The sequence below is a fragment of the Malaclemys terrapin genome, chromosome 7 (genome assembly GCF_027887155.1).
Source record: "Malaclemys terrapin pileata isolate rMalTer1 chromosome 7, rMalTer1.hap1, whole genome shotgun sequence".
Taxonomy (NCBI): Eukaryota; Metazoa; Chordata; order Testudines; family Emydidae; genus Malaclemys; species Malaclemys terrapin.
The window spans coordinates 49,113,452-49,139,941 of record NC_071511.1 but is presented as its reverse complement, the minus strand read 5'-3'; the positions used below and the strand labels follow the sequence as shown (position 1 = coordinate 49,139,941).

General features: G+C 49.6%; 1 protein-coding gene across 2 annotated transcripts in view; it reads right to left on the bottom strand.

Moving 5' to 3' along the window:
* CACNA2D2 (calcium voltage-gated channel auxiliary subunit alpha2delta 2) overlaps window positions 1-26,490 on the bottom strand; it is a 597,809-nt gene that overhangs the window by 161,200 nt on the left and 410,119 nt on the right. The gene's annotated exons all lie outside the window — the stretch shown is intronic.

Below are 26,490 nucleotides of genomic sequence, written 5' to 3'. Positions count from 1 at the left end.
GGCAAGAGCATTCGAGCAGGAGGCTTAGAAAGAAACCCTGTGTTCTCCAGAGAAAAGGCTGGTCGGCGGCCCAGGTTCAGCTCTGAGCAGGGTGTTACCCTACAGGGTTGGTTCCAGGCAGTTTGTGCCAAGAGCATGTCTCTCTTTTGGTGGGTCCTTAGAGACCACAGGGGCCGGTTTTCCAGGTGCAGAGCCCACACAGTGGCTAGTGCTGTAGCCTCTCAGCTCTGCTGACACGATCAGACCCACGGCATCTTTCTGCTCTGTGTGGACATTATGGCTCCCATAGCACTTTTTGGAAGAGGAGGGGGTTTGCCTTATTGTCTTGGAGGATAGTTCCCTTCTCCTCCTCCCAGCCATTGTGCTCTGCGATGTTCGTTTCCCTTTCACCCTGGAAGTGGCTGCATTTCAGTCAGGCTGCATGCACCGAGTTTGTAAAGAGCCTTGGGCTCCTCTGAGATGGAAGGCGCTATCAACATCACAGCATTTCATGTTACCATGGTTGCTGGCATCTGAGGAACGCCAGGAACGAGTTCCCCAGACACAGTCAACCAGCATAATTTTCTGCAGTGACTCAGACCTCATCCCATTCCTTACAGTGCCCCTTGCTGGGAGAACATTATTCCCCACAATGTCACCTATTGGGAATGGAATGGCTGGCAGTTCCTCTCCCATTCCTACAGCGCCTCCTACTGGGAGAAGTCAAGGCTGGCATAGCTGGGCACTCCCCCCACAGCCTGCACTCCTGTGCTATTCCCAAATACCCTGCTGGGAGAGGCTGGGACTGGAGTAACTATGAGCTCCCTAAAGCCAATTCCCATCCATCCCCGCAGCAGAGATGGAGCAGCTATCAGATCCCTCCAGCCTCTCCTGTTACCCAGAGACGAGCTTGGAGCTTTGTGTATCAACTCGTGTAGGTGGAGATGAAGAGGGAAGCTGGCTGTGTGCGAGGACAAGCTGGTTCCTGGCTCACTCCTCGGCTCCGTGTCACTTTGCCTCTCTGTTTTCAGTGGCACCGCAGGTATTAAATCAGACAAAAAATAAAAAATAAAAACCACCCTGAAAATCAATTAGCAGAAAAAGGCGACTATCAAAGAACAAATTAAAACGGAGTGCGGCTTAGCGCTCTGTCAATAAGCAATGCAAACAATATTTAATTATGGTGGAGAGACGGCAAATTCCCCACTGCTGGAGCTGGAACACACTGGCTCTCTTTCACACTCCACTTCCCTCTCCCTCACCGAAGCAGACTGCCGTATCCTTGGCAAGGAAACTGAACGAAGGGACCTGTTGCCGTTTAGAAGGAGATTTAACCTGGTGAAGAGGCAAAAAATCGCTCGAAACAGCAGCATGGGGCTGCTGGGCTCTGATGACTTGCTGGCCCCATGTAGGCCAGCGCGGGGGTCTCCAGAGAGCTCCGTGCATGCAGGGGCATGGGCAGATCACAGCTGAGATGCAGGCCTGAGAGCTGAGCAACACCCTGTGGCACTTAGGGATGCAGATTTCAGCACAATGGCCAGCAAGGGGCAAGGAGGCTGCTCCAGGTGCAGCTGGGACAAGATGGGGAGTGAAGGGAATCAAGGGAACATGCCACCCGAGAGGCAGGCTCATCTGCCACAGCCTAGCAGACCATACCAGACCACCTAGCCTAGGGCCATCCACACAGGAGCTTGGAGAAGGACATTGGCAGTTGCAGGTGCTGCCATTGGGGACAGGAGGAACCTGCTCCTCTCTTCTCTGCAGGACACTTCTCTCTGTGGAGCCAGCACCGCCCCCCAGAGGGAGACTGGCAACAAATCCCCTTCCAGCAGGCCCCCTGGGATAGGGACACCTGTGAATGGTCCTTTCTCCCCCCGGCTAGTCACTGCAGTGATGGGCACATGACAAATACAGCAGATTGGAGAAACAGAGACATACACATGCTCACTGGAGCAGCCCAGGCTACTTGCCATCAGGGCCGCTCTCCTGGCTGTCCCAGCTGCTGAGAGCCCAGGGGAAGGGTGTGTGTGTGGCCTGAAAGGCCCCCAGGACTCTCTAGGGCAGGGCCTCTCAGCTTTCCCCTAGCATGGACCACCTCCGCAAGGAAGAGATTATCTGGCTGGTCACCTCCCTCCCTTTGTGATCGCTGAGACCCCTCCTGCCTTCCGCCTGGCATCTACAGCCATGGGTTACATGGAAAAGCAGTGCTAGCAAATTACTGCATGGGACTGTCATGCAAGGGAGCGGCTTGGGCTGGGGTATTTGGTGGGGGAGAGATTAGCCTGGAGTCGGTTTCCTGGGGGCTAGTGTCTCAGAGATCTTAGCAGGAGGGCCCAGCTCTCTCTGGGCCTGGTATATCACTACGGAGCACCTGGGGGATTCTGTGGGGCAGACAGGTCAGGAATGTTATGGCCCAGGGCTTTCCCTACCTCTGGTTCTCAAGGGCTGTACTTCCTCTCTGCATCCCCCTCCCCAAATCTTTAAGGCATGAGTGAGCAGGAATCATAAAATCATAGAAGATTAGGGGTTGGAAGAGACCTCAGGAGGTCATCTAGTCCACTCCCTGCTCAAAGCAGGACCAACCCCAACTAAATCATCCCAGCCAGGGCTTTGTCAAGTTGGGCCTTAAAAATCTCTAAGAATGGAGATTCCACCACCTCCCTAGGTAATCCATTCCAATGCTTCACCATCCTCCTAGTGAAATAGTGATTCCTAATATCCAACCTAGACCTCCCCAACTGCAACTTGAAACCATTGCTCCTTGTTCTGTCTTCTGCCACCACTGAGAACAGTCTAGATCCATCCTCTTTGGAACCCCCTTTCAGGTAGTTGAAAGCAGCTATCAAATCCCCCCTCATTCTTCTCTTCTGCAGACTAAATAATCCCAGTTCCCTCAGCCTCTCCTCATAAATCATGTGCTCCAGCCCACTAATTATTTTTGTTATCCTCCGCTGGATTCTTTCCAATTTTTCCACATCCTTCTTGTAGTGTAGGGCCCAAAACTGGACACACTACTCCAGATGAGGCCTCACCTATGCCGAATAGAGGGGAATGATCACATCCTTCGATCTGCTGGCAATGCCCCTACTTATACAGCCCAAAATGCTGTTAGCCTTTTGGCAACAAGGGCACACTGTTGACTCATATCCAGCTTCTTGTCCACTGTAACCCCTAGGTCCTTTTCTGCAGAACTGCTGCCTAGCCACTCAGTCCCTAGTCTGTAGTAGTGCATGGGATTCTTCCGTCCTAAGTGCAGGGCTCGGCACTTGTCCTTGTTAACCTCATCAGATTTCTTTTGGCCCAATCCTCTAATTTGTCTAGGTCCCTCTGTATCCTATCCCACCCTCCAGCATATCTACCACTCCTCCCAGTTTAGCGTCATCTGCAAACTTGCTGAGGGTGCAGTCCACGCCATCCTCCAGACCATTAATGAGGATATTGAACAAAACCGGCCCCAGGACCGACCCTTGGGGCCCTCCGCTTGATACCGGCTGCCAACTAGACATGGAACCATTGATCACTACCCATTGAGCCCAACAATCTAGCCAGCTTTCTATCTACCTTATAGTCCATTCATCCAATCCATACTTTTTTAACTTGCTGGCAAGAATACGGTGGGAGACAGTATCAAAATCTTTGCTAAAGTCAAGATATACCATGTCCACCACTTTCCCCATATCCACAGAGCCAGTTATCTCATCATAGAAGGCAATCAGGTTGGTCAGGCATGACTTGCCCTTGGTGAATCCATGTTGACTGTTTCTGATCACCTTCCTCTCCTCCAACTGCTTCAAAATGGTTTCCTTGAGGATCTGCTCCATGATTTTTCCAGGGACTGAGGTGAGGAGCTGGTGTGTAGAAGGGGCTGGGCCCACCTCTTCATCAGATTCTGCCCACCGAAACCAACACACCCACATTTAAATACCAGCTAAAAGAAAGAGAGCCCAGAAGGGCTCCTGAGCTGTCTGGAGAGGAGTGAATTCTCCCTGGAAAGCAGCTTTATGCCTGTCCCGTTGTACCTGTTCCCAGACTGAAGTACGGATCTTTGAGCCCGTATGAGACGGGCTGATTGCAGTAGCAGAGATCATCCTAGGGAAAACGATAAGAGACATGACTGGAAGAGAGAACAGCTCCGGATGCTACTAGCTGATACAGCAGGGCTGCCAGTTTGATCCCCTGCATGGCTTGGAAAGGGCATGTTAGACTGTGGAAGGAAGATCTACCCCAGGGGACATGGGTGAAAGAGATGCAAGCTCCTGGCTGACACGCAGAACTAGTCAAAAAAACTATCTATTTCCCACAACAAATCTGCAACTAAAGGAACATTCTTCACTTTGTTTCGATATATATGGCTTTTTCAGCAAAATGAAAATTGAATATTTCCCAGTTTTCTTTTTTTCTCCTTTTTCTCTTTTTTCTATTAAGGTTGTGGGAGAGTAAGGAAGAGGGGGGAAATCCCCCCAAAAGGGAACATTTTTGTTGTTGAAAATACCTGAAAATTTCAATGGAAACTAAAAGCTAAAAACATTTAGATTTTGCTCAAAAAATATATGTATATATATTTTCACTAACAAGGCTTTTTTGGCTAGATATTCAGAAGGGTCCCATAGCTCCCCTGGGGGTTCTCTACTGTGCCCATCAGCGGGGTATCCTATCCTTTGCTATGTTCCTGGTGAACAGTGATGCTTGAGGTATTCCTGTGAGCTCTTGGGTGGCCTTGATTTCTTCCCTTCCTTGCTGAGATGAACGGTCTTGGTTCTGGTCCCTTTGCTAGCTGGGGCTTTTGCTTTCAGCAGAGAGACATTTCACGTCAGTATCAATTTTTCTCCTCCTTTCAAACACAACAGCTTTAACAAATGGAACAGCCCTGGCAGCCCTATGTGCCGGCCTCCCTGCCTCACTACAATTCGTTGTCTCAAGTGCACGCAGCCTAGTTTACCATTGTCAGAGCTTCCCTCTTGACACTGTTTTTCAGAGCGTTGATCGGATCCTTCATGGCAGAACCCAAACCACTGCTCAACTGGGGACACTGGCAACCTGACGTTCCCCATACTGTCTCCCGCCATTGTCAGCAGTGTGAGCTTCCTCCCAGCTAGTGTCAATGACAATGCCAGCCCAGCCAGCAGCGCCCTGTCGATACCAGGTAGCAGGAAGGCAGCATGTGTGTCCTCACAGCAGTTCTCTCCCCACCGCCAGACAGCAGCAGTCACTGCTTTGGGCTCTATGTGTCGATTCTCCACATGCTAGTGGAACTCCCTCCTTGCCCGAATGCAGCAGCCCTCATCAGGAAGATGCTGCAATCTTGGGGCAGGTTTTCAAAGGCTCAACGAGCAGTTTGGCATCTGGGTACCATTGAGAATTGGGTGCCTAACTCCCCTTTGTGTCTCTGAAATTCTCCCCTTGACCATGGCTTTACCTGCAGACTGGACGACTAGGGCTAGGTCATGCATCATCATCAGAGACGAGGGCAGAACCAGGGGTAGGGCGTAAGCCAGTCTCTGCCTAGTGGGGGGCACAGAGACTCACCAGGGTGGGGGGGAGATTCCGAGGCCCCACAGAGGATCCTTGTCCCCATATGCATAGGGGGTACACTCCCAAAACTCAGCCGTACATGCCCAAGAGGTCCCTGGATGGATCCCGCAGGCATAGGATGGAGAGGAGGAACCCAGGAGTAACAGCTTGGCACAGGAGGCTGCTCCAGCTCTATTCCAGGGCTTTCCTCTCTGCCCAGGCAGCCCCAGACCCTGGCGTTCAAGCAGGAAGATGCACGCCGGGGAAGAGTCCAAGCTGCATAGGAAATGTCCATGGGCAGCGTACCGGGGTAGCAGCTTACTGAGCACCAACTTGTGGCCAGGGGTCGCTCTGCAGCCACCCTACCCCAGTAAGTCCCCTCCTGCCGGCCCAGTAAACACTCCCCACACTCTTGGGACTAGTGGCACCCCACCCGGGGCAAGTTTAACAACAGAAAAGGTTCAAACAATCCCCAGTGAGTCCCCGGAATAAAGTCCATAAGATAAAAATTCATCCACAGCCCTGGTTCTTCTGCCCCACACCCAACTCCTCCTCTGTCCCAGTCTGCCGCACGCATAGCTGCTAGTCCCAGCCCTTTCTGGCGGCAGCTCAGCCCTGGTTTTCTTCTCCTTCAGCCCCGTGGAGACAGGCAGTCTATATAGCACCTTCCTCCAGAGAGCTCCTGCTGATTGGCTGTGAGAGAGGAGAGCCCCGCTCACTCTACACCAGGGTAGGCAACCTATGGCACGCGTGCCGAAGGCGGCATGTGAGCTGATTTTCAGTGGCACTCACACTGCCCAGGTCCTGGCCAGCGGTCCGGGGGGCTCTGCATTTTAATTTAATTTTTAATGAAGCTTCTTAAACATTTTTAAAACCTTATTTACTTTACATACAACAATAGTTTAGTTCTATATTATAGACTTATAGAAAGAGACCTTCTAAAAACGTTAAAATGTATTACTGGCACGCAAAACCTTACATTACAGTGAATAAATGAAGACTCGGCACACCACTTCTGAAAGGTTGCCAACCCCTGCTCTACACTGGTCCTGGGCCCTTAAAGGAACAGTGTCCTGTGGTTCTCCCCATCCAACTCCTAATTCCCCAGGACTGCTTCCCCTCTTCTGCTACGAGGCCATTTCCTGGGCCTCTGTTCACTCCAATGCCCTGGAATGGGATCTTCTGGCCCCCTCTACTCTTAAAGGGCCAATATGCCCAGTTAGAGACAAGTACTTCCTCCAGCTTCCAATCCAGCCTGGCACAAGGGCAGCCCCTTCCTTGCCTTCCAGAACTACTGCCCTTCCAGAGTCCAGTCTGACTTCAATTCCACCAGGCTCAGTCCTGCCAGCAGGCAGCCAGCTCCAAGTGCCACCATCTGGCACTGTGACAGTCCTCAGACAAAGCTGGCAGCCGCACCAGGTAGAAGCAGCCCTCTGCCTTCCCTAACCTCTCTGGCTGGGATTCCTGGCAGGCCCCTTAGACCAGTACCTCCAGGACACGAGGCTCCTTCTCTAGGGAATGGAGAGAGACTGTTGTCTTCTGGCAGCGGGGCCCTAGGCTCCCTGTGCTCATCAAGGTCCCAAAACTGGCCAGTGCGCCTGGGGTCTTCCTCCTCATCAGACAGGGGCTGGCCATCTGCTCTGTCAGGCACAAGGTCAGCACATTGCTCTTGCTCCTAGGGCTGTCTGTGCCTTCTCCCCCAAACAAACAATCATCCCCCCTGGGGATCAGCTAAGGTCCGAACTGTTCCCTGCTCCCTGGCTGGGCAGGATCTAACCCGGATGCTCTGCATTAAGAGCAGGGAAGGGACTTTCACTCTTGCATATGCCAGCAGGGTACGACGTTGATTTCCCCTTGCAGTGGGCACACAGGCAGAACACAGTGATTCCTACAGAGGACAGCTCGCTTTCTTACCAGATCAGTGGTTGTGGGTCACCAGTGTCGTTAGATGCTGATAGATGTTTGCTGTGTGTGTGTGTTCCCTCTGTGTGCCGCCCCAGCCCTGTGCAGACAGCTGGCAGGGCAGACCTCGAGCGAACGACCCAATGACTACAAGATCCGTTAAGGGACGAAGGCACCCAGCCAGGTTTATTGTTGACAAAGCATGGTACTAGTATCCCACAGGCTCTACCGGACCACTAATCATTGTATGCCCGTTACAATGGACCAGCTCAGTGACTGGCAGGACTTTCCTCCCTAAGGCCAATCAAAGATACTCCCTCTGAGATACATCTTTATACCCCAATACAAACAAGTTAGTACTGCTCCTTTGACATAACTAACAACTTCAGGGGGTAGTAACTAACTATCACCCATCACCTTGTACATGTTGGTTCAATCAAAACAGCTCTATTACATACCGTCATCCTGACCATATCTTTTAGGAGGGGTCAGTGTGTTCCTGTTATCCTTGGGGAATGTTTTTGTACCATCTTTGATATCAGGATGTGTTTGCATGAGTACTCTGTGACTAGCACTTCTCAGGATTGTATATTTTTGCAATATCAGCCCTGTTCTTGCCAAATTCTGTGAGCAGGTCCTGCCTCATACCAGGCCTTTGATACAAGGTCTTATGTCTCAGGTTCTCTTCCTACTACAGCACCCACTCCTGATTCCCTCCCACATTACAACCAGCGCAGAAGGCTATTCCAGCTGAAAACCGCTTTGATCTCTCATTTTCTTTTCACCATGCCTGCTGATTGGTTGCTCTGGGCATTTCATGGAGCTTGGGACAAGGAATAGCCTGGTCAATTTCATGAGTGTCACTAGTCAGTTTCCACGCCTTGCTCCTATCTGGTGGTGCAATGGCGGGGGATGCTTACATCTCAAAAAAATAAAAAGCCATTTTAACTGAATCTTGGTTTTTGCAAGACCTCAGGTTTGGGCCTAGAGTACTTGAGTGTGTCCCCGTAAGCTTGAACTTTGCACCCATAGCAGCACCTGCAGCTCCCTGGGGAACCGCTCCTCTCTTCAGCACCCATGGCTCTAATTACCCCAGCCAGTGCCTGAGGTCATGTCTACACAAGGAGCGCTTTTGCCAGCATAATTCAGGCAAGCGCTGCCCACAGCGAAATAAGCTAGTCTGGTAAAAGCACAGCATTGTCAATATAGCTGCATCTGCACTTAAGGTTCCTGCTCTGTCAGTCAGGGTGACACCTCGTCATGCTCCTGACTGACATGTCTGCAGTGTAGCCCTGGCCTGAGTTATCCAGCTTGGAGCGTCTCTGTCTGAAAAAAACAACCAAAAGTGCCATGCAAGTGCCAGAAGAACTCAATCTTCTCCTTGCCGGCACAACCATGATGTCCTGGGATTTGTGAGACCAAAGCTCTCATTCCATCCAGAGAGAGAACCCGCCGTGCTGACCTTTGACGCTGAGTTCCTGGCATGGCCCATTGACACCGCTGGATGCATCAGACAAATAGATTGCTGACTGAGATGAAATCACACCAGAATGAATCCGGCCCACAGATGTATTAAAAAGAAGCTCCCAGTGGACCCCTAACCTTGCAGAGAGCATGCCCGAGCCACGTTCCTCGTGTGCACCTTGCTCAGTGGCAGAGGGAAGCAGAGAGAAGGACATGGCATGGGAGTGAGGCAGGCTGCAGCTATGGTGGCACAGCACTGAGCAGTTCGGTAGCAGACCCTTGTGAAGCTTTCCAGCTGCCCCTTCATGGACTGGAACAGGCAGCACTGCTTTCCCCACCACTCTTGCTGTGCACACCATTTGCTGCTTGGCAACTGCAGTGCGACACGGAGAATGGCTTCCAAGGCAATTTGGCTGGTGTTTGAAGCCTCTCTCATCATTCCTCCCCTGCTCCAACATGCCTCTTGAAAAACTGGAGTGCCTGCTTTGCAAATGCCAAGTGGTTGAGAGTTAGTCTTCCGCCAGGCCTGGCTGGCACCACAGACCCATCTGACAGCACGGCAAAGCACAAGGACACCTCTGGCTGGGGCTCAGGCCTGACGATTATCATGAGCCCAGGGGATAAGATGCTCATCTGATTTCCAAAGGCTTTGTCCTTGCTCCTAATCATGACACTCTGGCATCGAGGAAAGCTGCCAGGAGGGGAGTCATAAACAGAACTCCAGATAACGCAGGCTCGGCTGCTGTTCCCCTCCATACACAGATCTCACCTGAAGGCTCCCTTTGATTGCAGTTGCAATCACTCATGCACTTGAGACACTTGAAGCAGGCCTGATATCAGGTTCTCGGCTGCTCATCCCAGACAAGCCCTGAAAGGGGGACCAGAAAGCTAGTGCAGTGCTGTCTCCAGAAAGGAAGTAGCACCATTTGTCTCATTGGTGGCAGCACCCTGCATTACAAAGCCAGTGTCCTGGGCCAATGACTGCATGGCCATCTTTCTTGATCCCTTAATCCCACGGCCAATGAAGCACTGGGTTTGGTGTATGGCTACACAGAATTCAGCAAGGAAGGGGATTAAAAAGCTCCTTTTCTGAGCATCTGAAACAAGGGAAGCCAGCCCAGAGGTGGGGCTAAGAACCAGGTCCAGGATATGCTGGGAGCACTCTGCCTTTTCAAAGGAATAGATGTGGGAACAGAAGCCAGAGACTGCTAGGAAAATACAAGTGGAAGCCACTCCCAGCCCAACTCAAGAAGGACATGTTAATTCCCCAGCCCTCTGTTACAACCAGCCAATCAAGGCTCTTTCCTGGATGCCTTGAAAACACGCCACACATCCAGTGAAGAGAAAATTAATAAGTTAATGAAACTGATGGCCCATTTCAGTTCATTTGAAGGGGAAGCACACCTATCAGGAGCTGAAGGAGGAGGCCAGGGCTTTGACTAACAAACAGCGATCGCGAGGCAGAGGATGGGATAGGAGCACAGCGGCAGAAATGCAGAAATCATCCCCAGCCCATGGCAATATCTGGACACTGCTTAGGGTGCGCTGAGAGCACAGCGCACACAGGATTAGCTGGGTGGACTGCAAGCCAAACCTGAGGTACACTGGCAAAGCAGTGTGGGGCAGGGGCTGGCAGGACTGGAAGTCAGGATTGAGAGGCACGGGCAGAGCTGGGTGGCGAGTGGGGAGCCAAAGGCTGGACTAGCAGGAGCTGCAGGTCAGGACATGGGCACTGGCAGAGATGAAGCTCGCCCAATGCTGGCCTCTGCCATCTTGGCTCTAGCTAGTAACGTGACATACGCTGAACATCACCCCTGACCCCTCAAAGGAAACCTAAATCCAGCTCACAAGCAGCTTGAAGATGGCACCTGCCTCGCTCCCAGGCTGGAGCATCCCCTGGTGATGAAGGCTCATTAAGCATGCAGCTTATTTATAGCTGCAGATGCTCCCTTGGGCAGGAGTATGCAGCCCGCACTGGAGGCAGTGAGCACAGTTCAGCTCTAAAAACAACCCCTGCTCTTCCCACGGCATCATGCCAATTATGGCCTCTCACCAGCACAGGCAAGAGATCAAACCACCCACCCTCCAGCCGGCCTCAGCTGTTGGACCCTCGCGACATAACTGGGGTAGGGTGGAAAGAGAAAAGGCAGCGATTGACCCCTGCAGGTGTGTGAAAGGCACGTGGGGGAGTTGAAGGGGACGTAGGGTGACCAGGCAGCAAATGTAAAAAATTGGGATGGGGGTTGAGGGTAATAGGAACCTATATAAGAAAAAAACCCCAAAATCAGGACTGTCCCTATAAAATCGGGACAACTGGTCACCATAGGGAGACGACAGCTCTCCTGTGCATTGGTTCCCCTTCTTACACTACTCACTGAGGCACAAACGCCCAACTCCTCCCCTCCTCGCCCTCAGGCATCTCGGGGACAAATTGTGACATAGCAAGGACAAGCAGAGGGCAATCACCCTGCCCCACCTGCTGGAAAATATCATCTCCTTGCTAAGGCAGGCAGGTCAACAGTGGCAGAATAGTCCCGTTGCTCTCTGCACAGCACCGGCTCGTAAGCACCATCGGCCGTCCTCGCTCTGCTCCCCAGGGCAGTGACCCTGGACGAGCCCTCACGCTGACTCTCCTCCCAAGAAGGAGCAGGGCTTTGGAGGCTGCCGAGACACCTCCAGACCAGCAAGGAGACGCTGCCTGCCAACTGGAGATGTCTCCTCCTCTCAGGTGCTGACTCCTTAGGAGCCCTATTGGGTCCCTCTGGCTCTCAGCCTGCTGAAGGGTCAGTGCTAGGGCAGTGTGATCAGCGATCACAAAGAGAACTCGCCTCCCAGACTCGACTGCAGGTCACTTAGCTTGGAGGGAGGGTCTGGTCCCTTCACATCGGAGGGGAGCAAAAGGCAGTGTCCTGGGAATCTGCAGGCCGGTCCCCCCCACAAATGTTACTGGTGTTGCAGAAAGGGAATAGGCTCGAAGCGTGTTTGCCCATGGAAGGTCACCTTCCTGTGACTCTGATCCCACTTCCCGGGGTCCTCTCCTTGTTCTTTTGGAAGAAGGCCTGGGGCTACGTCCAAGAGTCTACAGGGCCGGGAGGGGGGGGAGGTGGAAGAGGCTAATCTGCCCTCTCCGAGAGGTTAAACTCACTTCCTGCCATTTCCAGCTCTCACAATGAACCAGCAGATCTCCTGCTCTTGCTGGCTCTACAAATAGCAGGTGCCTGCTGGAAAGATGGGGCACAAATGAATGAAAGAGGCTGGGGAAAGCCAGGGGGCCTGGCTTATCGACAGAGAGGAGCAGCTGTGTTCCCAAGCTATGGTCCTTCGGTAGCACTGACCGGCAGGCTGTTCCTGGGTGTTCCTCCTCGCCTACGAGAATGGTGCCTTCTTTCATGATCCACCCACTGCCCAAGGCAGATTGCCTGTGCTGGAGGTTGGCTCATCAGCGTAATCTACCCCACAAGTACTTGTCCGTGGTGTCATCCAGGCTGTGCATTCCAGGGGCTCTCCCAGGAGCAATCAGATTTACTCTCAGTTTCCTTCTGAGATAAGCGACTTTTATAGCTTAGCTTAAGCCACTCTTAAGTCAGATCCTGCCACCCTCACTTGCATCCCGGGAAGAATTCCATTGGTTTCATTTGGGGCCAGATTCTGGGGCGATATCACAGTGTGAGATTGGGAGGGCAGGATCTATCCCAGAATGAATAAAGCTGTTTGCACGTGTAATGGCGCCTCCTAATTGGATCAGCTGCTGGGACTGACGCACGAACCTAAATGCACGAGCCCGGTAGCTTGAGCTGAAGAAGCAGCTGCATTAACACAGAGGAAGCAGCAGACTCACCAGCCTGTTAGCCATTAGAGGGGGACAAACAGCCGCACCATGCTAGCCGGAGTTGCACGCACGCACGCACGCACACACAGCAAAGTTAATTCCTCTGCAGTCAGACTAAACAGCAGGCTCCCTTGCTGTCCCTTCAGCCATTCGCTCACAGGTCCTCCTCCTCGTCAGAATGCAGTGCTGCCCCAGGGAAAAAGGCTGCTGGTTGGGGATGGCAGCCCTACATGGTGCCAGGACAAATGATGCCAATGAAAAAGCATCTTGACGTCTTAGCATATGTGTAACCCACTGTCCAGGGAGTGTTCCTTCAGGGCCACCTCTGTGCCCAAGCCACAGCTGTAGCTGCTCCCGTGCTTAGCTCTGGAGGTTCCTGGCCCAGTCTCTGACACAGCAGCAGGTTATTTGTCAGCTGCAGAGAGTTGTGTCCTCTGTCTCATCCTACAAAAGCCATAGACAAAGCCCTGGAAACTCTCTCCATGCAGCCAGCTTGCCTCAAACCTGGCCTGGGGACACCCCCATGAGGGGTGAACGCTTCCAGCATCCAGACAGCCTGTGACTCTTCTGCTAAGGGGGAAGATTGTGCTGGGGGGAGGTGGGAGGTAATATGGCCACTTGTCCATCAGGAGCCACACCGATCCATCTCACTTAAGCTCTGATGCAGCTGTGTGCTGCCAACAGCTTCCCTTTGTAGCCGATCCTGGCCGGACTGAAGCCCCTGGGACTTCAGCAGGTGCTTAAGGTTAAGCATGTGCTTAAGTGCTTTGCCGAGCTGGGCCCTAAGCCTGGAGTCAGGACCGGCTGTAGGCACCAGCAAACCAAGCACGTGCTTGGGGTGGCACAATTCTAGGGGCGGCATTCCGGGAGACAGTTGCGCTTTCGGAGGTTTTTTGGTTTTTGTTTTGCTTGGGGCAGCAAAAAACCTAGAGCCGGGCCTGCTGGCGTGGCTCCAGCTATTATATCAGGAAGCCTGGGGCCCACGGAGGATTTACACATACTGGCCTGCGAACCGTTCCCCTTCCTGACTGCTGTAGCACGCTGCTCTGTCTAGAGAGCAGCGCCAGCAACCTGGCTGTCCTAGGAGAGGCATGATCTAGCATGGCTCAGCTTCCTTCTATGGGCTCTCACGCCTGAGGACCTCTAGGAGGATGCTATGAAAGAGCAGGTTGGAGACACATGATTGCAGCTAAATATGTACAAGGTGGTCAGGGAAAATCGTAGGTACTTCCATGGCACCCATTGCTGAGCACCTCATGGACTTTAATGCATTAATCCTCACACCCACCTGGGAGGCGGAGCAAGGCTGTTAGCTCCATTGTACAGATGGGAACTGAGGCCCAGAGAGACTGGCACAAGGTTACACCAGAAATCTGTGGCAGAGCAGGGACATGAACCTATGTCCTGGGACAGTGCACTAATCAGGGGACCAGGCTTTCTCTGAGCTGCCTCCTTCTTTCTTGTTATGTAGTTCTGAGACTGCAGAAGCACCCACAGTCTGCCAAGTGCTTTCCAAACACGGCTGAAGACAGTTCCCTCCCCTCCCTTCTACTGGGAACAGCAGGCATAGCTTCCCTCACCAGCAGGGACTCTCTCTTGCTGGGGTTTAATCTCTAACGGGGACTAATCACTCTGGGTGCTTTGAAAAACGCTGGGCCCTTCAGAATCAGCGCTCTGCAGAGTAAAGAACTGCGGAGCAGATGCTGGGGCAGCAGATGAGCCCCCCCACAACCCTCTCCAGAGCATAGATTCACAAGCTCAGCAAATCCACACTGCTAGGGACTCAGTTCCCTAGGTGCACTGACCCTTCTGCAATGCCACGGCTGCAAGTGCTGGTGTCTTGTGGAGTCACTTGTGGCGCCCAAGAGAGCTCAGAGGAGGCTGTTCCTGCTCACCAAACTAAGGAGGTAGTCTCCAAGGAGGGCTTGACACAACAGACTGCAAGGGATTTCAAGGAGCCCTTTCCCCGCCACTGGCTCAAGAAACATGGAGCTGTTTAGAAGTGTCCTCGTCACACCGTTCTCTGTTCCAGTGCATTGGAAATAAGTTACAGTAACACCTCGCTTAACGTTGTAGTTATGTTCCTGAAAAATGCTACTTTAAACGAAACCATGTTAAGTGAATCCAATTTCCCCATAAGAATTAATGTAAATAGGGGGAGTTAGGTTCCAGGGAAATGTTTTTCAATAGACAAAAGACACACATACACACACGGTATAAGTTTTAAACAAACAATTTAATTTACAAACAAAGATGATTGTAAAGCTTGGTTGAGGTGGTGAAGTCAGAGGGTGGGATATTTCCCAGGGAATGCCTTACTGTTAAATGATGAACTAGCAATCGGCGGAGCCCTCAAGGGTTAACACATTGTTGTTAATGTAGCCTCACACTCTACAAGGCAGCACGAATGGTGGGAGGGGAGACAGCATGGCAGACAGAGACAGAGACTCACACCGTGTGTGAGCGAGAGAGAGATGCGCATTTCCCCTTTAAGAACGCTGACCCCACTCTAAGTACACTGCCTTTTTAAATAGATCAGCAAGTTGAGACAGCAGCTCCTGCCAGCAAGCTCCCTCCATCCTGAGCCCTGTCATGTCCCCCCACCGCTCTATGGATGGGGTAAGCGGGGTGCAGGAGCAGGGGGGAGGGAGATACCCAGACATTATCCCCCACCCTCTGCACAGCAAGCAGGAGTCTCTGGGAGCAGCTCCAAGGCAGAGGGCAGGAGCAGCACATGGCAGTGGGGAAAGGGACAGCTGAGCTGCCAACAATTGATAGCCTGCTGGATGGCTGCTACACAGGGAATTTAGGGGAGCGGGGAGCTGATAGGTGGGTTGCCAGTCCACCCTGGTTCCAAGCCCTCACCAGCTAGCTCCAACGGGCTGCTCTTCCTGCAAGCAGTGGACAAAGCAGGCGGCTGCCAAACGACGTTATAAGGGAGCATCGCGCAACTTTAAACGAGCATGTTCTCTAATTGATAAGCAACTTAACAACGAAACAATATTAACCGGGACAACTTTAAGTGAGGAGTTACTGTATTTAATGAGAAATCAAAGACAAAAAACAATCCCCAATGAATGTGACCTCAGAAGCGGAGCGGAAAAGGTAAAATGGGGAGTCAACGCTGAAAGGCGAAGGCTGCCACAGCTGACTCTACTCACCACTGCTAGGATCAGCTGACATCTGCTGAGCTGCCTTCGCTCAGAATTCCCAGCCAGCTTGTAAGTCAGACTTGCAGCGCACCTGCAAGGTGATTTGACGAAAGGGGAACATTGGGCTGGTGCCCTTGAGATGTCCTGGAGGCATTTGTTATTTGTTTCTCCTTTTATTCCTGCTTGCTTGTCACCTTAGAAATACCAAGTCTGTCAAATGTGGTCTCCCTTGGTTTTGCTGTAGGACTCAATGCATGTATCAGGGATGCGGGCTCTGAACTTTCTCAGCCTTGAATTAACTGGTCAGGGTGCGGAACACATTAGAATGCACTCTCTGAGCATTAGCGAGGCATTAACCAAAAATACCCGTGAAGAAAATAAAGAGTTTTAAACAGTCCTGACTAAAAATATCTTCATCCTTCTGAGTGATCAGGTTTCGCTTATTACTATTGTTTATTATTTTCTGAACTGCGATTCCATTGTGCTAGGCACTGCTCAAACACACTTCCTTGGTATCTCTGACATCACAATCCCCCCCAGTTCTCCCGTCACCCATAGAGTCTTCCAGGAAAAACAGGAGAGAGAAAAACTGAATTTCTAATGATAATATTAAGATAAACAAACTGAAAGGAAAACAATTAGGCCTTAAAAATAATAAAGAGGCAATAAAAATCCCCAAACGCCCCAGACCTACCGACAAGTCCATTTTTCCTTTGCAAGTCACTTTGCTGTCACAAGCCGTCCCTCTCTGCCCATTCCACAGACAATGGAGGAGGGGAACAAAGATGAAATCTTGCTTTGGTAGAATAATACTCCCCTGACACTACAGCTGTGGCAATAATGTTCTCCACGGCTCGGAAGAGTAATAGGATTGCTATGCAAGGCTTGCTTTTTAATTCCAGCCAGTGTATTGTGTGTGTGTAACTACACTGTCTATGGGATCCTAATACAGTAGACCTAGTAGCCTGGAAAGATGCTGAACTCAATTATGTGTGCAGTCTCCAAGCACAGGGCATGTACAGACCGTAAGAAATGACTAGAGCTCCCATGGAGGTGCTCTAAATCCAGATTCAGCCCTCAATTACACCCGTGTAAATCCAATGACATCAACAGCCCGACCCAGTGTAAACCAATGGAGTTTATGGTAGATTTTGCACTGATTTAACTGAATTCAGAATCAACTTCCCATAGCATGTACTAGATGCAAAATCGAGCAATGGCTTAGGTGTGCGCAAACGACAAGCAGCCTGTTTTTCAGCAGAAGTCAGGGACCAGGCCCCACTGCAGGAAAACACCTTAGTACACCAGATCTTAATCCAATATGCCTCTTTGAGCTTGGGCCTTCCCCCTTAAAGACTGGCCCCTGCCTAAAATACACACAGAGAAAAGAAGGATTGATGCCCAAGCTGGAAATGTTAAACTCCGGTTCTATCCTTTGAAATCACTATTATGGAGAGAGTCACAAGATGGCATTAGCATGCACCTGTTTGCCGTTTGCAACCACCTCTGTTCAAGGACTGGTGTATGTAGTGTAAAAAACGAAGTTACACTAATGATGCATTCAGACTCTACGTCACTGGTTTCTCTTCCAATAGGAAGCTGCTCTGCAGGGCCCCCACTGGGTGGAAGGGCAACATCGTTCAAAACCTGACCCTTCTAGGAAAGTATTATTTTCTGCTAGAGAAAAGTATTATTTTCACCCACTTATACTCACGGGAGGGTCTTAACGTGCTCTACAAATATTCCTTTATGAAGCTCCACAATTTCCCTATTAAGTAGGTGTCATATTATATCTAGTTTGCAGATGAGTAAGTTAAGGTACAGTGAGGTTAACCCTTAGCGTTTCTGCACCATCACTATAGAATATTGCAGTATTTCTTTATAATGAGGACAGTGCTTTGCCCAAGGTTACACAGTGAGTCAGTGGCAGAGCCTGTAGAACCCAGGAGGCCTGCTTGCTCATCCCCCACTAGACCACACTGATGCCTCAACTGAGCTTTCCAACTTCAGTCCCAGGACTCCTCCATTTGTGTGTGTGTGTGTGTGTGTGTGAGTGAGGGGGGGGGAGCTGTCCTCTCTCTGTTCAGCGTGAGGTTTCTCTCTCTCACTCACACCCATTCCGTGGCAAAACACACTGCCTTTTTGCCCTCCACCATGGCTGGAGCCCTGTTTTCAGACGTAAAAAATCCAGGCTCATTCCCACCACACACTGTTGTCATGTTCATCCACTACTTCCAAGACACTTTAAACTACACCAGATAGTTACAGACACTCTGTCTGTCATTATGTTGTTATATCATCCACTTTTCAGTGGCTAATTAGTATTCTCCAAGTTTCAGAGCTGTCTGGCTGCTTTCATTCATCTATTCATATAGCCACATACACACAGATCCTGCAGAACAATCCTGCATGCAGCTGTCTATATGTAGGATACTTCATGTGTCACTGAGACCTACAAGGCAACGTAACCACATCAAGATCTGATGGTTGCCAAAGAGTGGATACATTGGGCCAAATATTTATCTGGGTGATCAATCTACCGACTTCAGTGTGAGCTGTGTCTGATTAAACCAGGCATGAATCTGGCCCATAATATGGAGTCACTGCAGCGCACATAAAATGAATTATTATTATTATTTGGATTACAGTAGCACGTAAGGGCTCTGTCAAGGATCAAAGCTCCAAGATGCTAGGTGCTGTGCAAATACATAGTGAAAACACAGTCCCTGCCCCAGAAGGCTTACAGTTCAACCCTGATGCAACTGCATTGGCTGCAGCCGCGTTACCTCAGGGCTCAAGTATGCCCACAGTGTAGACAAACAGCTCAGAATTCTCAGACCACAATGCCTATGAGAGGAAGCAAGGCCCGGTGTTTGGACAACTAGTGTAGGACTTAGCAGACGTGGCTTCAATTCCTTGTACTACCACGGCCTTCCTGGGTGACCATGCATAAGTCACTCAGCCTCAGTTTCTGCATCTGTGCAATGGGGATAATGGCCCGGCCCTGCCTCCCAGGGGTGTTATAAAAATAAATACATTAAGTATTGGGAAGCGATTTGAGAGCTACTGATGAAAAGTGCAGTGTAAGAGGTAGGTATTATTATCTACCTCTTCTGCTAGATCAGTGGTTTTCAACCTGTGGGCTGCAGACCCACTATGTTTAAGATTTCCAAAGGGGTCCGCACCTCCATTTGAAATTTGTTAGGGATCTGCTAATGAAGGTTGAAAACCATGTGCCAGATCCATGCCCACTTCAGATCTGGAGTAGTTAGGTGCTACTCTGCTGGAACTACCCCTTCACACACCAGGGACGAATCTAGCCCAATGGAGCAAAAATAGGGGGTGCCATGGCAACCCAAGAGCAGCTTCCTCTGCTTTGCTTTGGCAGATCTGTACCATTTATTAGCTGCATTGCAGTAGCACGGTCCCTGCACCAAAGAGCTCACAATCAACGTATGATCATCTCCTTCAAATGTGTGTGAAACTTTCCCACAGTTCGTTTGTTCTTTCGGGACCTGAGACGGACCCAAACCACAATTCAAAATACAAACTCCCTCTGCCTTGATATTTTGGGGAGGTTTGGAACCAAAAAGAGGCCTAGGTTTTCAGACTGAGTTCAGATGTAACCCGAAATGGTGGAAAACGTGCATGAATAGCCAAGCTCCATAGATTTCCATCATTTAAGTCAGAATAGCTGTACAAGTATCTTCTTTAAAAAGTGCCAGTGGACCAAATTCCAGTTCATGTTATGCTAGTGTAGCCCCAGAAGAACGTGATTCGAATGAAGAGAGTTACTCTAGACTTACATCAGTTTAACTGAGGGCCAAATAAGGCCTGGTCTCTAGCCACACTCAGAGCATTTTATTAAGCAATAATAAAATTAATAAATAATAATAATAATAATAATAATAGACGTTCTGGTCTGCTGGCTCCTAAAGGCTCAAAATCCAAAGGCAAATACAAAGAACTCAGCACTTATTATTTTTAAAATCTCATGATCTTTGAGGCCTGACTCCTGATTTTTGATTGCTGGAGGTTGGGTTATACTGACTGCTTCAGTTAGTATTAATTACTTGTATCATGCTAGTGCCTGGAGGTGCCAATAAGTGTCCCGCTGTGCGAGGTACTAAGTACACGTGTAATGAACACATGGTCTCTACTCCAAAGGGCTAGCCTGTGTACTAAGCGTGTGTGGGCAATGCCCCTGCAGTGCCGCCCCAAGCATCTTCTATTTCCCTGTGGAAGTGTTGATATTTTAGTGAAACTCGGGGCTTACAGGTATGCTGTCAGGTCAAATCAGTCCCAAAATGTAGTTGTTATAAAACAAGCTAATCCAAAACCTAAAGCCAGTGGAAATGATCCTTTGGAGTTTTTGCTTAAAGTCCAACCAGGACCTTCCCCTCCCAAAACCCAAGTCAATATCCCCCTGTGATGTTTGCAACTCATACATTGCAACATTTGGCCAATGCATGAGAACCAGAAAGTAAAACTGACTAGAAACAAAAGTGAAACTAATTTATTTTAATCACCCCAATTCAGATCTGAACATAAGAACATAAGAATGGCCATACTGGGTCAGACCAAAGGTCTGACAGTTATTAGAGACATGGGATTTAGATGGATAGAGGAGACAGCCATCTGAAAGCTGGGAAATTTGCGGGAAGAAAAATGCTAGATACAGCAAAAAGTCAATGAGAGGTTTAAGATGATTTCACTTTGAATAATCAGGGGTCTTTGTCAGAGCTTGTCTACACAAAAAGGTGGTGCCATTTTAACTTTCTCTGTGGAGTTAAAGCCCTACAGCCCCCCAAGGATGGATACAGTTATATCGTTATAAAGGTGCTTAGCCGACTTTGGTATGGGTAGGGTGACCAGATGTCCCGATTTTATAGGGACAGTCCCGATATTTGGGGCTTTTTCTTATATAGGCTCCTATTACCCCCGTCCTGATTTTTCACACTTGCTGTCTGGTCACCCTAGGTATGGGAAAGGGCACCAGCTATACCAGTATAAAGCACCTTTCAACCAAAATCCGCATTAGAGGTTCTGCTGAAACAGCTATTTTGATAAGAAACCACACCCCTCAGCGGTGTAGTTACACTGGTACAAACCCTGTGTGTAGAGCAGGACTTATATATGTAAGGATATTTGTTAAAAATATTTGGGGCCCAATCCTCTTCTTACATCAGTTTTACCCTCGTGTAACTCCACTGACTTCCATGGAGTTACTCCAGATTTACATCTGACAGGAGAATCAGACCCTTGATTTTTGTCCTGACACTTGTATGTCTACACTGGAATCAGCCAGGTGAGTACATCTCATGTTGCTAGCCCATGCCAGGGTCTGTGCCATCATGTGTATTTTAGCAGTGCTAGCTAGAGCAGAGCTAGCAGGGGTATGCCTCTCTGCATTGCAATCCCACCTCCGATTGCAGCATGGACATGTCACAGAACCAGAGGGCTAGAACGGGCTGCCAGGGTGATCTAGTCTAAGCCCAAATATCCGCTGTCTCTTTACACAAATGGTGCCTCGTTACGCTGCTGGCATGAGGTGAGTGCCAGCAGTGTCACCTGAAAGTTTTAGTGGAGGCTCTGATGCTCTTTGAAACCGCCTGTCTTTATCATGTGTAGATTTCTGTTGGCAGAGGAGCTAATAAATTAACACTGATCCTAAAATCAGCATAATTTGCCTTGACGCTGCTTTGATTTTGACAGCATAGCGGGGTTTTCCTGAGCCGTTTACTGAAATCACCTATCTCCTGCCCATCTTAATTGCATTGTCATGATGGTCTCCATGGACCAGCACTGACATCACCGCAAGAATTAATTGGGAGTCAGCACCGAGGATCTGTATTTAGTAAGAAAAGCCATAGGTATAAATCTGCAGTCACTCTCTACTGGGCTGGGCTGTTTCTAGGCATAGGGGGCTTGATCCAGCTCTACTGAGATTAGCTGGAGCCTTTCCGCTGACTTCACTAGGGGCAGCATGGAACCCAGGGTTCCAAAGGTGACTGTGTCAATGACGGCTCCGGGAGCGACGAACTCCCTCCGTTCAGCTCCACGGGGTGCTAGTCAGCAGAGTTAATGAGGACTATTTAAATGTCAGCACCAAGAACAAACGCGCTGCTGATCATGCTAACAGAGACAGCCAGACCCCTTAGGCTCGTGGGGGGAGGTTAAGGATGGTGGGTTGAGCTTGGTACCACCAGTCTTTCCTCCAGCCTGACGAGCAAATGCCACTGTAACCCCCGTGTAACTCTTTGGCCCAGGAAATAGAGTTACCACACGTGCTCAGTAACCATCACCAAAAACCCGGGCCATAATCTTCATATGCCCACAGGCACTAATCCATGTGAACGGCTGGAAAAGCCTGCTCAATATTAATAATAATAAATACCTATTACTACTACTAATGAATAATAATACTTAGCAAATATATCTGTTCCCTCTGGAGATCCCAAAGCACTTTATCAAGGTGGGCAGGTATCATTATTTCTCCATTGCAGATGGGAAAACCAAGACACAGAGTGAGACGTCGGTTCCCCGAGGTCTCGCGGTGAGTCAGTGGAAGAGCCAGGAACAGAACCACGATGACAAGGTGGTAGTGTCTGACCTTGGGACCCTGCTGTGTCCCTACTGATAGCATAGGAACAAAATGATGGCTGCTTTGCTAGAGAAATACGCCCCAGGTGTCCAGAAGGCATTTCAGGCACATCAATCCACCAGTAGAGCACCTCTTCAGCATCTCACAGCAAGAGATGCAAAGCTCTGAGTGCACCAGGAATTCTGGACCAGGCCTGAAAGAAGCATTAGCACCAGGGCCTAGCTCCCGAAGATATCCAGTTACATCATTTCCATTGATTTAGGGGCCTAAACACCTGGAGGAGCTGGGCCTAGGACTAGAGCTGGGAATTTTCCAATTAAACTTTTTTTGTTTGTTTGTGGTGATGGGGGGGGGGGGAGGGGGAGGCAGGTAATGTGGAAAATGCTGATTTGCCAAAATCAAAAATATTCATGGGAAAAGGTCGGTTTTGATGAATCTCCCAATTCGAACAAAGGTTGAATTCCCCTCCTCCCCCCCGAAATTACAGAAATGGGACATTCTGGGATTTTCAAAAGGAAAAGTTTCTTTTTTGGGGGTTGGAAATAACTTTGTGGTTTGAGATTTTAGTGAATTTATACTGAAAAAAGGTATTTTTTAAAAAAAGTCAGAACTGACCTGAAATGTTCTGTTGACAAAATCAGGGATTTTGGGGGGATTATTGGGTTGTGAACATTTTTGAGATTTTGACTTTTCATCCCGATTTCAGATTGGAAGATTTTTTTTAGCACTCAAAAAGTCTCATGGGATGGGAAAACTTTTCCCCACCCAGCTATAAGTAGGACAGGCATGGGACACCCTCTGAGACCACACTCCTGCATAGCTGGTTGGCATTATGGAGGACAGAGAGCTGGGACAGAGGGCTGATCTATGCCCATCTGAATAAGTCTGATGCCCCTTTAAATCCCAAACTAAAAAATATGGGGGCCTAATTCTCATTTACACTAAAGGCCCTTTTATGCCACTGAGGGCACATCTACACTGAAGCTCAAGGAGGCATATCAATCTGTGCTAGCTCTGATTGAGCTAACATGCTAAAAATAGTGTGTAGCCATGGTGATGTGACTGGAGGGATGCTAGGCATGTCGATGTGGCTAGCCCCACTTGCCCCTTGTGCCATCTCTGCTACATTCTATTTTTAGTGCACTAGCTCGATTGGAGCTAGAACAGGTATGTCTCCCTAAGCTGGAATTTGCCTCGCCAGCACAAAGTGTGGATGCGCCCTCTGACTGTGTAAAAGTGCTTCAAAGTGAGTTACAGGATACAAAGGTGGGGAGGAAAGAGAGGCATAGGAGAGGGGCAGCTGTGAGCTAGTATACTGAACACAGCTCTAAAAAATTAGGACACCTGGGTTCTATTCTGGACTCTGCCACTGACCCACAGCATAACTTTGGAGAAGTCAGTTCATTCTGCTACCCCCGCCCCTAAGCCCAGGATGACGGCACTTTCTTTGCAATGGGCTTTAAGAGGCATGAACAAAAGGCTCTATGCAAATGCAAAGGAATCTTATTAGATTTCTCAGCTCTTCACATAACACAGAAATCCACAAGGGTGCTGACGCCAGGGGAGCAAGATCCTGAGCTCTCCACACCATATCCCAGCTTTTCGAACCTGCACAGGTTATACATAACAATCAGTCTCTTGCGCTCACGTGCGCCTCTTTTTTTTTTTAATCTTTGCCAAAGGTACTGTTTAGAGATCTTTCTAGACCATTTATTTTTAAATTACCAGCCAGAGGAGAGACAAAGGGACGAGGGGAAAAAAAAAAAGAAAGTAAGTTAGTTCTCGGGCTGATAGCTTATCAGAATGAAATCCAAATGTCACATTAGTTGAGAAAGTTGGGAGATTAAAATTTCTAACGCCCTTCATCTGCAGCTGACATTTCAGGGGGCTTTTCTCCCTCCCCCCGTTCTCCTCCTCTCCACATTTAACTTCTTGAGCAAAAAGCTTGCAGAGCCTGCTCTGTGCACTGGGCCTGCAGATATCTTCTTAAGGTTAATTTTTTAGGCTTTAGTTTGACCCAAGGACTGTAGTTTGTGCTGTACACACAGCGTGTGTGAGAGAGTGTAGTGCTTGTAGGCATTACACAACATCATTTGAACTGAAATGCTTTCTTTTTACGAAGCCATGATAAGTCATTATTGTTATTTACTGGGTTTTACTAGCTTGTGCCGTGCAGACCTATTCTGTGAACAGATTTTATTCCTTGTCTTGTGTATTGGCAGCCTCACCAAGCTCATACATTCGAAAATCCCGAGTCAGACCACACAAAATACTGAGACTGGTTTAAAAACCAGGAGGGTTTTTTTTAAATAATTCCTGCTGGGATCTGTTCATTCCACTGCTGGGTTTTGAGCCTGCAGGGGTCATGTTTTCAAGCTCTTCTCCACATATCAGGGCTAGAAACTTAGTTTTTTAAATAGGAGCTGAGAGTCTCAAGTAATCACGTGACTCCCAGAGCTGGGGCTTTAAGAAAAACACCAAATGTTAGGAGCTGTCTGAGGAAATCCTTGGAGGCGGCAAACCGGTGCAGAAAGGGATCCTTCATATGATGGCCTGCGTTGCAACTTCTGTTGTGATATTCGGGGCATTTTCGGTCTATCCTCTGAGGTGGAGACAGGCCTGAAGTGAATTCCCAGATCTAAAGACCCCCACAGTTTGGGTAGAGCTGAATTTTGCATTTTTCTAACTATCACCTGGGATCTGCATGCCTCTGCACTCTGGGATCTGGATTCAGTTCCACTTTGTAGCCAGCCAATCATAGTGACACAAACCTAAACACAGGCACCAACAGGGCCGGCTCCAGCTTTTTTGCCACCCCAAGCGATTGGCGGCAGCTAAACTGCGCCACTTCATCCTTTGGAGGGAATTCGGCGGTGGGTCCTTCGCTCCCAGAGGGACCTGCCGCCGAATTGCTGCTGAAGACCAGGACGTGCGGCCCCTTTCCATTGGCCACCCCAAGCACCTGCTTCATTCGCTGGTGCCTGGAGTCGGCCCTAGGCACCAAGCCCCCAAACTCTAGCGGAATCTGGTTCTGGAGTGGAATCTTGCAGCTTTGGCCCCTCTCTCCTCTGAACAGGTTTGTACTTCCCACACAGTGGGCCAGATTCTCAGTTGGTGTAGGGACAATGAAGTTACGCTGATCTACACCATCTGATGGTCTGGCCTACATTTCTGCAGCCTCTTCTATACTGTAAATGGCCTGAATCTGTCTATAAGAAACCTCCGGCTGAAGTGTCATAGACAATATGTGGCATTAAAGCGGGGGTAGCGTCTGCTCTCAGTTACACTGAGGTAAATCCAGAATAACTTCACTGACTGCAATAGTTACTCTGCATTGACCCCTGGTGTGAGCAGCCGTTAGACTCTACCGTATCTATGCTGGGCATGCACACAAACAATCTTTTCTGTACATTTCACCCGGTGGAACCAGGCTGCAGCTACTGCAAGGAACTAAACCCTCATGTCCTTTCCTAAGTGTCTCCCACATTATTAGCCAATTACTCCAGAGTACATGGAGGATGCTTGGTTGGGGTCCCTGGCTGCACTGTCAAACCACCCTCCAATGGACAGCACTCGCTCCGTCTCCCTCCCCTTGCAGGACGACAAGGTAGATGCATGCAGCAGCCTTCTGACCCCAAACTGACAGCTATTAACGATTCTCAAAAAGCTATAATGAGACTCCAAATATAGCTGCCTGCCAATCATTTCGCTCCACTGTCCATGGCAAGACCGGCTGGTTAGAACGCTGTACATGTGGAGGAAGCAGAATGGGGGGAGGGGAGGAAGCAGTCATTGTTCCTTCTGAGCAGAAGCCCACAGTGTGGGTATAGAGCGGTGATCTGTGGAGCATATCCTTATTTGCACAGGATAGGGATGAGTACAGGACACCCATTGTGGAAGAACTGCTGGATGGAAGAACTGGTTTGGAGGGTTGTGTGCTAACTGAGTCTGTAACAAGTAGGGTACATCTACACTGCACGTTAAGTCAGGCTCTGACTCCGTTCTGAGCCCAAACTATCCACACGCAAAACAGTCCGACTCAGGCCAGC